Source organism: Acartia tonsa, chromosome 9, assembly GCF_053477335.1.
Source record: "Acartia tonsa isolate MP-2025a chromosome 9, ASM5347733v1, whole genome shotgun sequence".
Classification (NCBI taxonomy): Eukaryota; Metazoa; Arthropoda; class Copepoda; order Calanoida; family Acartiidae; genus Acartia; species Acartia tonsa.
In genome coordinates this window covers 41,058,867-41,074,376 of record NC_137268.1, presented here as the reverse complement: position 1 = coordinate 41,074,376, position 15,510 = coordinate 41,058,867, and the positions used below count along the sequence as shown (strand labels likewise).

General features: G+C 35.3%; 1 protein-coding gene across 1 annotated transcript in view; it reads right to left on the bottom strand.

Moving 5' to 3' along the window:
• The window catches only part of LOC145328949 (phospholipase B1, membrane-associated-like), a 55,420-nt gene that overhangs the window by 28,053 nt on the left and 11,857 nt on the right, over window positions 1-15,510 (bottom strand). The gene's annotated exons all lie outside the window — the stretch shown is intronic.

Genomic DNA, 15,510 nt, shown 5'->3' with positions numbered 1-15,510 from the left:
GATTAGTCAAGTTTTTGGATTACCTTTTATATAAGCTTAATTATTCAATTCTTATGTAAAAGTAACAGGATGTCTATGTGTTTGTCTGTCTAAGTATTTGTAGCGAAGTATCTTGCTTGTCCATGAACCGATTTATTTCTCCTTTATAGTGAAGTGGGAAAGTTATATATAGCTATTTTTGGAGAGGGTATCGCCGTCCTCCCAAAAGAAATAGTCCTTGAAAAGAAATAATCCCTCCCAAAATGTTTTCATTTTAAATTCTAAACTTGAAATTAAAAGTGAAAGGTCGACTTTCTTCCCCTGAACTGACATTTAGACAGACGAACGTACACTTGAAAACAGTAAAAGTGTCTGACTATGACGTCAGAAAAAATTAACAACTAACCAATGAGAGGCCGCTATATATTTTACCATTGTGAATACTGGCTTCTCATTGGTTAATTGTTAATTTTTTTCTGACGTCATAGTCAGACACTTTTACTGTTTTCCGTACACTACAAATACACCCCAGTCATAGAGTAGCTGTGTTTATAAATAAAATAATGATTTAGCACTTTTTCTCTTTTTTAAAACCAACACCAAACTCTGTGTTCATTATTTTCTCTGTTTAATTTGAAATTATCAGGGCTCGGCAGCCGTGCGTCAGCCGCGTGTAAGCCTCAGTGAAATCGTCATATTATAACTTTAAAATTAAAAGTTGATATCTAAAGTTATTCCTTAACATACAATCCATCTTTTCATTTGGCACACAAGTGGGATTATATTTAAGACTAATGCGCGGCTGCCGAGCCCTGGAAATTATAAATTGATCAACTTATTTGTTTTGTGAGACTGAGAGGCAAAGAAAGGATTTTTTGACTCATCAAAATTTTATCACTTTTTCGTTAGTCATGAAATAATAAACTCTTTATTTTTTTTTCATCAGAACAGCATTTCATTGAAACGTGTCCGCGTACATGCATAAAATACCCGCAGTATTGGGCTAGCTAAAACAGATTTATTTTTTTATTTACCAGGAATCTTAAGGGCAATAGACGATAAATTGTTGAACAACCCCAAATATAATTACCCCTTCTGTAGATTTGGGTTATTGGTTGAAAAGTTTGGACACTACTAGTCTGTAACCCGTTAATCATAATTCAATGGAAGTACCCAAAGTATTGAGCCAACAAATAAGATAAGTTGTTCATAAAACTTTGTGTACCAGTGAAATAAAAATGTACAGACTAATGTCTCATTCCTCCTTATCTATAATACAAAGTAGAATGATGTCTGTCCGTCCGACTGTACCGTCCGTCCCTTAAGATCTCGGTAACCACTGAACCGATCGGATTCTACTCTTCAGGGTATATACCTATTGGTCCAGTGGTGGTTTCTAGGTTGTTGAGACGCCACCAACCCCCCTAAATAAAATTCTCCTCCCCTAAAAAAAGTTTTCTGGGGAAACTACTTCAAAATAAATGGCAGCACCAGAAATACTTAATCTTTATTTTTATTTTTTTAAAGTTATATCTTGGGGCAAAGCCTCTAGGGACTAGGGGCGAAGCCGCTAGTCCTTATACTAAAGTAACAGGATGTGTGTCTGTGTGTTTGTATGTTTGTGTGTTTGTTTGTACCGAAGGATCTCGCTAACCGAAGGATCTCGCGAACCGCTAATCCCGGAAAGGTTTATAACTATTTTCTTGGGGGGTGGAACACCCCCAACCCCCCCAAAAAATAAAAAATCCACTCCCCCAAAAATTTTTATTTTTATTTTTTTTAACTAAAATCAAAAATTAGTGGGGGGGGGGGGGGGCACGCACCCCCCCCCCTGAAAATCTATTTTTTTTCGCCCCCCCAAAAATTTATTTTTTTACTTTTTCTTTAAAATCTAAAATAAGAAATTGGGTTATCAAATTCGACTCTCCCCTCCTCAAGTGCCCCTAGAGGCCTCTAGGGGCGTAGCCGCTAGTTATAAATAAACCAATGACTTATTGCTATTATTTGCGAAACAATAATAAAGGAGAAAATCCTTTATTTATTATTTTTATATTTTATTACGAAATTGTCCATAATTTATAATTAGATCTATCCGTTATGAAAGTATGGTCCGACCTTAATTATAGAAAAGCTTCACTTTAAAATTTGCACAAAACGAGTAAAAATATGTAACAACAAAGGATATAGGATGTACATGGATTTATTGACAAGGATAAATTTGTAGTAAATTTTAGTTGCTAACATGGAGCTCATTTATCGGTCAGTTTGTTCATCCAGAAGGAGGATGGGGGGGGGTATTGTTCTATTAGCAAGCTGCAAGTATCACTTTATCAGAGTATAAAAAAATCTAATGCAACATCCAAGTAATAATATAACGAATGTTACAATTATAGTCAGACTGTGAATTACAAAACTATAAAGATAGACTTATTTTCAGGTTTTAAAGTTTTTAACATGCAATGTTCTATTTAATTTATTGAAAGGTCAGAAGCAGCCTAGAGTGCCTAATAAAAAATGACGCCAATAAATGCAAATGACCAATGGCCGTTTGTATTGTATGACGTATTTTTTATAATTTTATTAGGTACTATAAGGTGCTTCAGAGTTCAAAAATAATTTTAATTTTAAAGTAAACAAAAAACTTTGAGGGGGGTTTCCAAATTTAAAAGTTTGAAGTCATAGTGTCAACTTCTTCTTAAATAAGATTTGGAGATGCGACCCTCAATTTTCAAATTCTTTGAACGTACATATGAGACTTTTACAGAAATGCTTCGCATCCACAACTATCTATCTATGCTTGATATAAAGTCAACACTTTATAGATCATATTATGAATCTTTGATTGACACGTGCCCTGCAATTATCTAGTAGCACTCAGGGGCAAGACACAATTACTTTAGCTAGGCCCAAGGCATTATTTGTATCAATTTATGCATTCATAGGCCTATCTTTACCTATATGACACCATATATGGGTAACGCTAGCCTATTCATGGCAATCTGTATGTGATTTGCTAATAGTATATGTTTATTAAAGATATTATGTTTATAGTTAATGTAATCATATAAACAACCAGTACATATATGTATGCCTACAACCATGCCTGATTTACGTCACATATTAACACACAGATATTTAATTGCACAGACAAACACTAAAATCCTGGTCCAGAGCTAATGTTATAGCATGTACCTCTTGAATTTATTCAGTTATTTATTAACTCTCCTACCATCAACTTCTCTTTCTGGCTTTAAAAGGTAATGACTTAGTTGTTTGGCACGCATTGTAGTTTAAATTTAGGCCCCTTAGTACTTAGCATGAATTGAGCTCAGGCCTTATGTTAGAACTCTAACACTTAGCACAATTAACTGCTTGGGACTTAGGGCACATTTCAGTCCTACTCTACTTATAATTTTAACACTTATCCTGTAAATATTTTCATACTTAACTTATGCACTTGTAATATAAATACACTTTATAAAAACATTTTCTTTCCTTAATATTTAATATGCTTATATAATTCTGATCGAATATCAAAACCAACCATTTATTCTTAGGTTAAAGCAACATAATACCTCGCGTGGGACTTTTGTTGAGCTTCCACCAGCTCAACCAAATTCGTATTATACTTGTGGGAATAGAGGGTTAAGCATTCTAAACAAACGAACCGACGATGAGAATGTCTATGTGTATTGCATTAAAATTAGGTTTTAGTAGTACTCATAGAAGAGCGGTCTCCATACCTAAATATGGACAAACGCCCCATTCGCACACACAATGGTGCAACTTACCGGTTGTATCTTGGAAAAATTTTACTTCATAAATTTTTTTTTCCTTTTTTTTCCTTACCGTACCCGAACCGCCTAAGGCAGGTATTTTTACCAAAATCGAATAATTGTAGTTCTGGCAAAATCGGATTTACCAAAACCTGTGAAACTATTTGAGAGCAAGGTTAGGACTATGAGGCGTTTGAAGAGATAGGGACTGAAAGGCACGACACAAATGCAATTGAGAGCCTCGTGTACGAGCAGTTGCACTAGCTGACACTCTAGAGGCCCTAGAGAATGCTAGCATATTTGTGGCCATTGGTCGCCGCCCTATAAGGACACTCGCACTGGTTGACACTCTAGAGGCCCTAGAGAATACCAGCACACCGGCACCTCCATGTCCGCCTCTCTTTAGTAAAACACTTGGGTTGGAATAATCTATGATTGAGCTATGTGCAAAATTTTGATTTTTTGGACTTAGTCAGAATTTTGAAATTTAGGAGTTGTGCTAGGTGGCGGAGTATATATAAATCTTCGGACTTAGTATGATTTTTACTTATTCGGAAATTCTCTAAGTGTTGAAATACTTGAATCTTTGATACTTAAACCAGAACTTATTAAGAATCAAGCATGGAGTAACTTTTCATTTATAAGCTATCAAAATACTATTTGTAAAGGACCATTTTGAACTGTCTTATTAAATGAAAACCTAGGAGCAAATCCTATAGAACACGGGAAACGCTGTTAGTTGGGATACATATTGTCTTTGGAGCCATGTTTCTGAAACAATATGCCGAAAGCAGTTAGTACTCTTGAGTCGTAGTAAAGGGCCAAAAGATTATTACAAACTTGTAGCATTTATACTCAAGTTAAACTGTACTAATACTTTGGTGCCGTTAGAACCGATTTTCTGAGATTTGCACTTACTTATACATGCCCAGGACTTATATTCTTAATGCAATTCTGATTTATATGCGGATGTATCAAAATAACTATTGCCTCCAAAATTTTGAGTTAAACAAAATATTTCAAAGTCTCAAAGATATTCTCAACATCGATCGGTTGGAATGATATAAGTGTAGACAAATTGCTGTATGCAATCAGAAATAATTCCAGAGATTTCCTGAGACTCTGAGCAAAATATTCCACTTTTGGACTTAGCACCGTTCTATTTCTTTTGTTACAGAGAGAATCTTGAATTTCTGGACTTATAGTAATTTTTATGAAATCGTGAACTTGGTTGGAAATTTACCAAAATTCGGACTTGTAATAATTACGATTTTTCCAACTAGATTAACAAATTTCATTTTCCACACTTAAAAGAAAATTTTGTCTTAGAGTATCTCTGTCTTAGCCAAAATATTCCAATTATGGACTTAGAGAGATTCTATTTCTTTTGGTGAAGGATAATTCTAACACTCTAATACTTTATAATTTTAAAATCCTTAACTTAGCGAGATTTGCATTTAGTCAAAATACTCCAACAGTGGACTTAGAGTGATTCTATTTCTTTTGACTTATAGGCAATCTCTAAAGTAGCTTTGTGAATGAACTGTTAGGAAATTTCTTCTCGGACAAAATATTCCACGTCTGGACTTAGAGTAATTCTATTTCTTTTGTCTCAAGAAAAATTCACTATTTTTGTACTTAGCATAATTTCATTGAAAAGTTTTGGACTTAGTCAAAATTCACTAATTTTGTACTTAGTATAATTTCAATAAGAAATTTTTTTTTTGGACTTAGTCAAAATTTGTTAATTTTGTACTTAAGATATTTTCAGAATTTTTTTTCCTAAGCCAAAATTTATTAATTTTGTACTTAAGATATTTTCAGAATTTTTTTTTCCTAAGCCAAAATTTATTGATTTTGTACTTAGAATAATTTCATTAGAAACTTTTTGGACTTAGTCAAAATTTGTTAATTTTGTACTTAAGATATTTTCAGAATTTTTTTTCCTAAGCCAAAATTTATTAATTTTGTACTTAAGATATTTTCAGAATTTTTTTTTCCTAAGCCAAAATTTATTGATTTTGTACTTAGAATAATTTCATTGGAAACTTTTTGGACTTAGTCAAAATTTTCCAACTTTGGACTTAGAGTGATTCTATTTTATTTTGACTTAGAAAGTTTTTAATTCAATCTTAACTTAGAAAATTTTTTTTTGTTTGTATGTTCCTTACAAACACGTACATAAATACAATACACAGTTCACTCAACAATAAGTAGGACATGAAAACTAAATTTTTACTTGCTTTGCTAATGCTAAAATTTCTATTTCATGTGCCGCCAGAATTCAACAGACAACTTGAGAAGAGTTATAAACCATCAATCATTAGTGATAGTGAATATTAGTGATTTAAAAGTATAGTCAACAACCTAAGCCCTATATGTAATTAAAACGCACACTTATAAGAGGCAAAGTTCTAGTAACCAAACGCAGCAAAAGGTTGCAGCAGCCTATATTGGGAATCTTGGGACGTCTCTAAAAGAAGTAGCAAGTAATATTGGAAGTACTCTACTGTCTTTATAAAAATCCGGATTAAAAACAAAGAAAGAACATTTTCTTTTTATACCATTGAGAAAATTTAATTTTACTTAGGATTATTAGCATAAAGACTATAACCAAGTAAAATAAAGTGTGTACATATAGTTTATAATCTTTATAATCTAAAATTGTTACCATTTAGAAAAAAAGTGCACTAATTCAGCTAATTTGATTTTCAATAATATTTGACCAAATAATAACACCAACCTTGTAGTCTACTTTAAAGAGTTTGATTGACAACTTCCAGCGTATAGATTGATCACCTTGCGTAGGATATCACACTTCAGTAAGACACATAGAATTTTGTGTTCTCACTAATTTAGTGGAGCACATCCGGTCTATAATAACCTTGAAAACAAACTGATTATATTCATATATATAGGACAATCTAAATTGAGTCTCAATAACATAGTTATAAGGATTGAAATCACAAGTGAAGCCCCATAATAATTCGCGAATAATACTTAGTAGGATTGGTAGGCATACCCTAATACAACTATAAGTATTGGGTGCGAGATCTTTGATATTCAGGCAAAACAGTTGCAATACTATTAGAATATAGACGATCCTTTGGGAGTGAACCTTAGTAAGTTATATTCATAAAGCCTTACAGGAATAAGCAGATTGTAAGCTACATATCCTTAGAGTGGAGTAAGAATTCAACAAGGATTATAAATTGCTGTTTTTCTCAACAATAACATTTGCTAGGAAAAGTCGACGCCTAAGCAAATAACAGTTAATTTGTGATAGTATATTAGCATACCCAAATTAACTTCGCTGCAAACCTTAACATTCTATTTAACTTTATAGCTAATTTGCACAGCTAAACAACCCACATTAGCTTTATAGGCAAATATAGAATAAATCTAAGTAGAAGTGTTTCTACAGTTGAGCTTAATTAAGGATAAGAGTGCATTAGCGCACACTCCAGAATAAGATTTAACGCTCACTCGCAAGCATTCACGACGTAGAAACAACTGTAGGTGAAGTAGACAATACATACTCATCTATATTTAACAATTTTAAAAGAAAAATTTGTTATTGTAAACAATTTTTGATTGTTTTAACTTTAGGCGCATTAGTTAGTTTCTTCTTGTACCTTTGCTATTTAAATCCTAAAATAGTACAACATCTCATAAGCTTCTTTAAAGAAGTCATAGAAAGTTTAAAAGCTTTAAGCTAGCTGTAATGCCATTATTTAATAAAAGTAAGAAAGATGACAACGCTGAAAAGGCGAACACTCCACGTCGAGGACGCTCGACGACGCCTGGAAGAAGAACTCCATCAGCTGATGCAGCTTCTGCAGGAGATGATACACGAAGGGAGGAACCGATGCCCAACCAGGAGGAACCAGAACAGAATGGTGAGAGAACCAAGACGCCAGAACCAGACACGGAATCTGTAAGATCCATACCTATGCGCGAGGACTCACCAGACGCATTGATCAGAGATCGATATGTTAGAGCAACACTATCAGATCCTCTGGGAAATTTCCTGTTCCCACAATTCCTGGATACAATAAGACTTTGTAACCCCAACATACGTGTGGACTCAGAAATGATGAGGAACTTCTGTACCAACTACACACAGAGTATGAGGGAATACAAAGAGGAACAAAGACGTGAAGTTGAGTTAGAAGCCCAGCGTATTGTACACGAGGAGAATGACAAACGCACTCAACGACACTTCAGTAACTTCACCAACCAAACTGGAATTAAACCACCAAGCAGCTATGCAAGCAAGAGCACCCTATGCAACGATCAAAAGCTTAAGTTAGCCAATGGAACCTTCCCTCTCAAGCATTGCTTCAAAGGAGACGGCAAACCACCTTACATTACTGATTATCTGTCAGAGATGAACACTGCTCAGGAATTATGTAACCTCTCAAGATCAGAATTCGAAACCTTTATGCTTAGAACCACAACTGGCGAAGCATATACTACTATCCAGCAGAGTTTCAACCTTGGACTATCTATTGAAAGTGTCTACAATAGCTTACTGCTACAGTACGATATACTCATCAGCCCACAGGAAGCTCAAGCTAAGCTGATAGCTTTTAAGGGAACTAAAGCCATGTCATTCCCTAAGCTTGTCAGTACCATTCAGAATCTTGCCAGCAGAGCCGCTGTTCACTATACAGACAAGAAGGAACGACAGAATGTATTCAACATAACTGCAGTGGAGGCACTCAAACGTAGCTTACCAACAAATAGCCGCAATATAGCATCTGAAAACCATAACAATCTCAGACATGATCTTGGAAGATCCCCTACATATCATGAGTTGACCGCTTCCATGTATCCTAGAACTGAAGACCTAGATCTAGACCTACAGCAGAATGGTGTATCAGCCAGTTACAATGGAGATTTGTCGCTTCATAAAAAGACAAACAACACCAACTACTCACATGACAGGGATACAAGAATGAATAGAGACAAACAGCCTGCTAAAGTTGCTGCTACGTCAAGCTATTATAAAAGGCCAACAGTTAGAGAAGTTACTGCTAAACCAGCCTATCCTAAAACCTACAACAGAGAAAACAGGGATAACAGAGATAGACAACCACAAAAGAACACTAAACAAGATTATCATATCTCCTATGGTACATCCAATAAGCGCTATTGCGGTGCATGTGGTCAAAATACCCACAAAATATCAGATGGATGCAGACTACTGTGCGATGACCAAGGACGACAATATCAAACAGCACTAACATCCGGATACTGCCCAAGCTGTCACAAGAAGTATGGCAAAGACCTATACCACGCTCAACACCTATGCCCTGGACGACCAGCGATGATGGAACTGTACCATAGTGGTAAAGTAAGACCTGGTGGTGTGTTTAAACAGGCATATGAAGAATGGGTTGAGGCCAAAGCCAATGGACAATCCAAAGAGCGTGGCAGAACAAGTAGGGTTAACGCTATCACCGTTCGAATGGATCCTAATGACCCTAAGATTTTAGCGGTAGATAGTTCTGCAGCTATTATGGATGAAAACAGGAAAATGTACCTGAACTGCTCCGGATGTATGTCAAATGGAAACTATGATGTATACATGACAGCTTTGTTTGACTCAGCAGCAGACAGAAATATCATGTCAACCAGCTATTTTGGAATGTTATTTGGAGTACAACAAGATGAGGTTAAGAACCATCTGGAAAAGAGTGACATGGTTCTTGTCAGCTATTCTGGACACAAAATCCCAGTAGCTGGAGAAATAACTCTCATGATCCGCCTCACACAGTTCTCAGGCATCTATAGACCAGTACCATTTATGATTGTACCTGAGGAACACAAGAATGTCACACCTATGATCATCGGAATGAATGGCATTAGAGATCTCCAATTAGGGTTGACTTTCGTTGCGGACAACCACCCGCCAGCACCATATCTATACTCTATGTTCCATCCTGGGAGAGTACTAGATAGCCTGTTCTGTTCTGATTATGAGTTACAACTCTGCACAGGGACAATTGACAAAATTGACTCTAATGAAACTCAGACTATAGAAATGAACATCAACCATTTCTTCAACTTGGCTCCTGGAACAAAAGTCATTCTCAGCGATGACCACATTGCCAATGATAGAAATGGAGGAATTAAAATTCAACCTGGACAAACGCAACTGACTGTCAACAACCGAGGACAACTTAGTGGAAGAGCAATGATAACAAATGTTACTGAACATGCAATCACTAACACTGTTATCACCGGATACTTGGAACCAAGCAACCAATTTGTAGTCAAGGAGATCACCACAGACTTTGATTTTACGCAATCATTCCTACACAATGTATCTGTGACAACTGAGCTAGATGAGATTGTACAAGCCCTGGAGCAACACGCAGAGAAAGCTACGGCTCCAGCCATCAATCAGATCTCACTAGACACCAGAAACCACTCAGTTCAACTCTTATAGCTACCAAAATACAGCGCCATCAATCTGGTAGAGCAATCTTTTCCTTTAGCTGATGGATATATACCGAATCCTACAGCTATAAACAATGACACTCCAGTACCAGGAGTAGCCTTATCTGACTACCGTTCTAATATTGATGAAATTCTAACTACACCAGATCCTGAAAAGAATAAACTCTTTGAAAATAGTGATGACGTTATTGAACTTGGCTTAAAACATATAGCTGAATCTGATAACCTCATGGACTATGTAACAGAACCTACTGGCTATAGTGTGCCAAAGGACCAGTTTGTTAAACCAGAGGATCTTGTGGTGCTGTCAGACTATCCACCAGAGGTAAGACATTATATAGAAGACATATTCCTAAAATCTTACCCCGATATCATATCTACACACTCTACTGATAGAGGTAACATGAGTAAATATCTGGGCAATTATACAATTAGACTAAAACCTGGTCAAACTTTACCCCAGCATAAGAAATTATATTATTTATCACCCGTAGAGAAAATGCAAATGCAATCTATCTTAGAGTTTTTGTTAAAGAACGGCACCATTGAAAGAGCTAATTTGGATGGGGATTCCTATAACAACTATGCAAGCCCAGCTTATCTGATTCCAAAGTCGGATCAGGGGAGCTGTCCTCGTTTAATTGTAAATTTTCAACAATTGAATCCTTGTCTGCAGTCTGAACCTGCACTGCTACCCACAGCAGAAAATTTGATTCAGTCACTAAGGGATAAATTTGTGCATAGTAGTAGTGACATGGCTAACGCTTTTCATAGTATAACGGTAGAACCTTCTTGCAGAGACCTAACATTGTTTGCAACCCCATTAGGAGCTTTTAGACACGCATCCTTACCAACTGGCATTAAGACTTCGCCTGAAAGTCTATCACGTTTTATGGAAAAGATATTACACTGGGAATTGGTTTATGATGATAATGGTAATGTTGTAATGGACGGTGATTTAGCCAAAATGGTATACTCACCTATCCCAGAAGTCCAACACATTTATGATGATTTCATTGTCTCAACTGAACTAGCTAAAACTAGATCAGAATCATTGAATATACATTTTAAGATTTTGAAGAAAGTTATGGGGAGAATACACACGCATAAAGGAAAGATTAGTTTAAAGAAATCACAACTTTTTAAAAGTAGGGTAAATTTCTTTGGATTCTTCATTTCACATAACTATTGCTGTGTAGATCAAAGGCGAGTACAAAAACTTCTAAATATTCCCATGCCTACTGATATTACTATAATGAGATCTTTTATGGGAGTATTACAAAGTATGCATAAACATTTAAGATTTGATATTATGGCTCCTACACATATTCTAACTTCACTTACATCTACTAGATTAGGTAAAACTTTTGTCCCAACTCCAGAACAAAGACAAGCATTCGAAGACATTAAGAAAGCTTTAGCTTCAGGACCAATTTTTAGCAAATTAGTTAACTTATCGGCACCTAAGATTATCTTGTCAGATGCAGCCGGCACCTCAACTGGCTCATATTCAGCAGTCTTAGCGCAAATAGTGACACCAGAATTACAGGCTAAAACCCTACCCCCTGGGCTAAACTTCGATGATCCTGTACACCATGTTATTTATGATAACAGATTACCAATTTTACCCCTACCTTTGCAGATTGAAGGTGAAAACATTAAGGATTATGCTAAGCGTATGTCTGAAGATGGACCGCCCGAATTTGAATATTTGGCTAGTAAAACTTTGGGCTATCCTGAAGACGGTGTACACAATAGTCTTGGGATATCTTTACAATTGCTTTTGGAACTAAATAAAGTTCAAACACCTTTGACCACCATCCTGCAAAGAGCATCAAAAATTATACGTTCTACGATGTTGAGACAAAAGTATATTCAATTTGTATTTAATAATGATAGGGATAAATTCTTAGAATTTATTCGCAAACTAGAGCATGGATATGTATATCTAGATCCGCAACAACTCATATTTGAGGCTCTTAGTGTGGCTATGTACCGCCCTGTGATAGTTATCACAAATATAGAGGGTGCCAAACCTGTCACTCAACACTGTTCAGACAAAACAAAACCCCTTTTGTATTTTTACTATATGGACACAAGGAGCAACACATAGTAAGACCCGCGATGGTTTCATCAACCAATAGCTTTAATTTAAAATCTTTAGCGTCTATGTTTGAAATTATCGCATACACCTCAAAGAAAATTACCGTTGCTGAGTCAAGATTACATATCATAGACATTGAAATCCTAGGAATTATTTATGCAGCAAACTCGTTTAGAACTCTAATAGGTCCAAGCTGTGAATGTACTTTGTTAACAGACGCAAAGTGTGCTTATTATCTCTTCAATCCTAAAGCATTAACGGCCGTTAATAAATTGAAGAGGTGGAATACCACTCTGTTAACTCTAATACCAAAGCTAACAATGTCTTTCTTAAGAGGAGAAGACAATTTGGCAGATTTCTTAACAAGGGCATATAAGGCTACTTTACCAAGCATCAAAAAGGTAGCCCTACCTAAATTTGTTAAATCTGGGTTTGAAGATAACTTACCCCAATATAAAGTTTGGACTATTGAAGAATGGACACAGTTCATTATGGATAACCCCGACTATTTGGGTTATGATGAACAACCTCCACAACCAAAGCAACAAAAACCCAAAATCACCATAAATTCACTTGCCGCAGAACATAAAGTTATAGGCAAAGTACTAAGACCTTTGGAAATCCTAAAAGAAAGGATTAGCATAGAAAATATAATTGCAAACCAAAAAGAGGAATACTCTGATATTTACACACGTTGTCTAACCTCTAAATCAAATACCTACACTTATAAAAGACAGAACTACGAACTTAAAGACACGATTCTGTTTACAAAAATAAAAGGAGATTTAAAGGTTTATCTCCCAACCAAACTATTACCAGTATTAGTATGCTATACTCATCTTTTGTTAGTACATAGTGGAGAAATTAAAATGCTTTTGAATATGCAAAATTTCTTCCACCCTAACCTTAAGAAATATGTTAGAAATTACACTAGATCTTGTTTAAATTGTCAACTTCAAAATTCATCTACAAAACTAGAACAAGTAGGAACTTATAGTACAATTTCAAGACCTTTTGAATGTGTAAGTATTGACTATATACAATCCTTACCCCCCTATCGTAGTTATAATCATATCCTCACTATAGTCTGCCAACTAACAGGAATGATTCTTGCATATCCCATGAAATCACTCACATCCCGTGAATTTATAGACAAATTCATGTTTTATTTTTATCCTAATTTCTCCCCCAGACAAATATTGTGTGACAATGCAAAATCATTTTTAGAAAAGCAAAATTTGATATTCTTTGCTTCTATTGGCATCCGAGTTTTGTATTCTACTGCATACTTTTCACCTTCTAAAGGACTGGTAGAAGCTAGCAACAAAGTAATAAAATGGCCAATCATTAAAATTTTAGCGCAAGACTCAACAACCTCATGGTTATATCTACTACCGTTAATAGTCCGACAATATAATTGCACTAAAATACCAAAAACTGGATTTTCACCCATGGAATTATTATTCGGGACACGTAGCTCCCTGTCTAAATTGTTCTTTGGAGCAATAAAACCGGATGAATATCACCCTGAAATAGCACGCACAGAAGCTTATGTGCAAGACCTCTCAGACGGTATACAAGAAAACTTGGACATTTCAGCAAAAGCTATTGAAAAGGGAAGGGAGGCAAGACTAAAGTATATTAATAAAACCCGCATACACAAACAATTTGATATAGGAGATCTTGTCTTGGTTAGAAATAACACTATTACACCTGGTGTTAACCCAAATCTTACTCCTATCTATCATATTTCACCCTATAGAGTTTTGGATGTAAGCCCTAACAGTTGCAAGCTTGAAAGAATTTCTGACAAGAGAACTGAAATATTTAAATACTCTTTCAACGAAATCAAAAAGTTCAAGCCAATTGACGAACATTTTGACACCCTCCCAGAGGAAATAAAGGGAATTATTACAAAGCCTTATAATAAACTCACAAATCAAGAGATAGCCACATTAGTTAAAAATGACACACTTCCGCTTATATTCCCGGTTAATTCAAAGGAACCGCAACCAGGAATACGCGCACACTCACCCTTAGAAACACGAAAACAAGCGTCACAAAACAAAAAACCATTAGACTCTGATTCGGACATAGAGGACTCAAGTGCCGACGAGGACATGACACTAGATTCCGTATTTATTACCGGAGGTCGACGACTTAGGAAAATAAATGATAGACATGTCAGATTTCGGAATGGCACAAGTTCACAACCATAACTTACATTTCCATTTACCCTGTAAACTTGTGAACAATATGATAATATGTTATTCTAATCTGATAACTAAGTTATCATATTCATGTAAATTTTCCCACTCAAGGTTATATATACAAGTGGTAAAATATACATCTTTTCTCTTCAGCAGGGGAGACCAACTATATGCAATATACGTCGACTAAAAAGTCGATCCCTTCAAAAACACTTACATAAAAAAAAAAAAAAAATTGCATATAGAAAGTTTTGATTCTGTATAGGCAAACAGAGTCAAACGATTGATACAGATTGTACAAAAATACGAATGTTACGAATGTTAAATACGCACCTTGACATATACACAAAAACTATTTAAAACATTTAATACAAATTGTATAAAGTATACAAACATAGCAGTACTAGTAGGCAACCTATATATATACGCCTTGAATTGTGATGAGTTGATTAGTTATTAGAAACTATAACCACTCTACATACGAAAAAATATGTCAAAAACTTTAATTATAACTTCGGACAGGAAACGCCCACTCAGAATTTTAGTAGTAGTGAACAATAACGATAACTTAAATTTTATCCTGAAATTGAGTCAGTTTACTATAACATATCCACAAGTGAGGAAATCACCAACCTTGTGAATTACTACAGTTATCACATAACACGTAAGTCTTAACAGAATATTTTACAAAAGTTATAAAATGCAAACTAGATTCCGAAAGCCTATGCCTAGATCACAACGAATTCTACATGAGACCTTCGCGAACCTAGTAGAATATTGTTATAACTTGCTTACGATGATTAAAGAAATGTTATCGTTTAAAATTAGTTGTGGAATCAGCCAACCTAGTCGTATTGTACGATACTTGCATTGTCGTATACTTAGAAACACTTATAGAGACGCATACAACCGTTTGGTTATACAGTATAGACAGCAAGAGTATAGAAGCCGACAGACTATAACAGACGAATTA